The sequence below is a fragment of the Talpa europaea genome, assembly GCF_964194135.1.
Source record: "Talpa europaea genome assembly, chromosome: 16".
In the NCBI taxonomy this organism is placed as follows: Eukaryota; Metazoa; Chordata; class Mammalia; order Eulipotyphla; family Talpidae; genus Talpa; species Talpa europaea.
Window position 1 is genome coordinate 41,465,334 of NC_140084.1, and position 3,599 is coordinate 41,468,932.

Genomic DNA, 3,599 nt, shown 5'->3' on the forward strand with positions numbered 1-3,599 from the left:
CCTAGGCCAGTGGTCCCCATAACCGAACATATGTCACCTGTGTCCCTTTGTGCCTCAGTTTCCCAGCCTGGCACTGACTTATCTGGATGGGGCAGCTGAATAGCCCGAAGAGCTCACAAGTCTGCCGGTTTCCTCCTTCCTCTCCTTCCCTCTTCATTTATTCAGTCTTTATTCATTGGGCCCCTCCGTGTACTGCTGTGAACAAGACCAAGATCTCTTTCCGCATGGGGTTGACATTCTACCTGGGCGTCAGCCAGCAAACCCAATCAATCAGTAAAGTACACAAAGGGTAAATACTGATTAAGTGCTCAGAAAAAGCAGGGGACAGGAAGGGGACAGGAAGGGGACAGGAAGGGGCCAGGAAGGGGCCAGGGTGGCCAGGGAGGCCTCACTGAGAAGGTGGCTTCTGATCTGAAGGGGCCTGAGGGAGGAGCTCTGTGGGCAGAGCCTTCCAGGCAGAGGAACAGCCAGTGCAAAGGCCCTGGGACAGGAACATGCCTGCCCTATTGCAATATCAATGAGGGGTCCCAGTGTGGCTGGAGCAGACAGGTGAGCGCAGGCAGGTGAGGGCAGGTAGGTGATGGGGCAGATGGCATAGGGCCTCTTGGAGAGAGGGCCGTGTCTTTACCATGGCTGAGATGGAGCCACAGGAGTGCTTTGCACAGGTGACACACGTGATGTGATCCTAGGAGTTCTAGGCAAAGGTCAAGCTCTGGCCCCAGGACTGAGGGGTCCTCCCTCAGGGAAGCCTGGGGGTCTCAGCCCTATGGCTGACATCACCTCTGTTGCTGTCCAGCTTCGGCCTCCTCACAGCTTGTTCCCACACATACCCCGCCCCCCTTCAGCCCAAGGTTCTCTGCTCCTTGAGTTTCTAAAAGCTGCTTTCTCACAGCAGGCGTGTGTGTCTCTGAGGCCATTTGGGCTGGCTCCTTCTTCACCTCAGGCCTCAGCCTTCCCTGAGCAGCTAACATGGCCACAGTCGCTCCACCCCATCCTATTTAGCTTCATTTCTAGCTCTTAGTTGCTGCAATTCTTTCATTACTTTTCTTATTAAGTTGTTCAGGGTGGCCTGTCCCCAGGGCGGGGAGTCCAAGGCCACCTTGTTCATTCATGAGTCCGTCACCGCCAGATCCCTTCCCCCGGCTGGGTGGGGGCCCTGGGCTCTCCCCATCCCATCCCCCACCCCCTGTCCATTCTGGGCCATCACTATCGGGAGGTGGGTCTGTCTCCCCCACCGGATTGTCAACCCAGGAGGGCGGTGCCCAGGGCCCGCCCCAGCACAAGACAGATGCTTAATAAATATTTGTTGCCTTAATGGAGGCCGGTACATGCCAGGCTCCAGCTGGGCAACTCAGAACAGCGATGACTCAGCTCTGGCCATGCCCCACGGGAGGCAGGGAACACGGTTACCCAACATAATGACAAGCGATGTGGGAATGCCCTGGAAGGATGCTCGGAGCCCCTGGAGTCTCCAGCTGGGGGCCGCCCAGTGCACACTGCAGGCAGAGACAGCTGGTAGCCAAGAGGGCAACTCGTTCGCCCGGGGTTGTGGGGGAGACTGTGAACATCCCGGGGTGGGTTCCACGGAGTGCACTGGAACTAAGCACTGGGGCCAGCCAGCCTGTGGGCACAAATCTCAGCTCTGGCATCAGAATGTGAGGTCCTAGTGCTGCTGCTGGTTCTGTAACATAGTAGTTGCTCAATTAACATGGGAAGGGGGAGGGGAGGGAAATAAGGAGGGAGGGAGGGGGGAGGCTCGGCACAGCACCTGTTTCTTCCCTGCTCTCCAGTCGACGAACACTGACGCCCAGAGAGCGGTTAGCAAATGGCTCGTCCTATGAGACTCGAGTCGCTGGTCCTCTCAGGACCCCCGCTTCTTCCTCTGTAACAGAAGAATGATGGTGGATACTTTGTGAGGTGGCCTTGGCATTAAATGAGGTGGAAATCCTGGGTGTTGTCCTTGACTCTTTTCCTTTTCGTGTCCCGTATTCAATTAGCTGGTAAATTCTGTTGACATTGCCTTTATTTTTATTTTTTTTTTAAATTTTTTTTAAGAGGCACATATTTTATTTATTTGTTTGTTTATTTATTTGTTTGTTTGTTTTGTTTATACATGCACTGGGTACAGTCAGAAGCGCGGGAGGGTGAGAGAATTCACCAGAGCCAGAGCGGGGAGCAGAGCAGGCAGAAGGACCGAAGTACACTGCTGAGGGGAGCAGCGGGCGGCAGGAGAGGTCCGCGCGCCATGTGGGACCCTCCTCCGGTGGCCGGGGAGCAGCCGGGGATCGAACCAGCGCTGCAGAGGCTGCGGGCAGCTTCGCAACCCAGCGCTCAACCACTGCGCCACCGGGGAGGCCCTGACATTGCCTTTAAAATCCACCTAGAGTTTGTCTCCTTCCCCCACGACCACGGCCCCCATCCTGGTCCTGTCCCCGCCGTTTCTCACCCCCTGCTTGGTCTCTGCCCTCCCCTCCCCCAGTCTGCTCCCCAAATGCAGCTGAAGGGTCCTGTCCCCTCGGGTCCCTCCCCTGCCTGAACCCTCCAGTGCCTCATCTCCCTGGGCTAAAACCCAGTGTCCTCCCAATGTCCACCCCACACGATCCGCCCGCCTCCCTCCTGCCCTCATCGCCCACAACTCACCCCTTGTCGCTCCGCTGCAGTCACACTGGCCTCAGACAGCAGGACCCCCATACCCCACTGTCTCCCCACACCCCACTGACTGGGCCCTCACCCCTGGTACCCACGTGGCTCCCTTTCCCCCTCCTTCAGGTCTTTGCTCTAATCTCCCCTATCCTAACCACCTTGTTAAGACAGCACCCCCACTTCCTCCCTCACCCGCTTTCCTCTGTCCTCCTTCAGTCCCTCGGACGCGGCGGCCTACTGGATGGCTACGTGCTCCATCACTTAGCCTTTATCTCCCTCAGAATGTGAGCTCCCAGGTGCATCTGCTGGCTCTGTTCTCCCTGCAGCCCCAGAACCCAGTCACCCCGTAACATAGCAGTTGCTCAGTGAACAAGGCATGGTGGAAGGAAGGAACCATACAGGTAAAATGCTCAGCACAGCACCTGACGCCGAGGGAGCCGGGAACAAATAGCAGGGATGACTGTGATTTGGGTGAATCATGTAAAGGCTCAGCCCTTGTGGCTCCCACTGCCGGGCACACAGGAGACGGGCACGAAGGGCTGATTGCGACATTGTGATAAGTGACAAGCACCGGAAGGGGCAGCTGGCGGGGCCTGGAGACGCTGAGGCTTCTGGGAGGCGAGGCTGAGGTAGGCCCTGCTAACACTGGCCTGGTGGGCTGGGGAGGGAGTAAGACTGTGGTCAGGAGAGCAGCAGAGCTGTGGAATCTTTCAGCACCAAATGCTTCTTTCTGAAAGTGCTTCATTGCTCAAATCAGCCAGGAGCGGCTTCTGTTGATTGCAACTAGAAACCACGAAGGAACTTTGCACCTTCTGGGAACCACACATTGGAGATAACATGGGGGCCAAGAGGACGTTTCTGTTTTTGAATTTTGAAGCTTGATTCTGCTGGAGAAGGGAAAGAAGTCACCATGAGCGCTGTGAAGAAAATACGCTTGAAGTGTAGGACAGTAAATG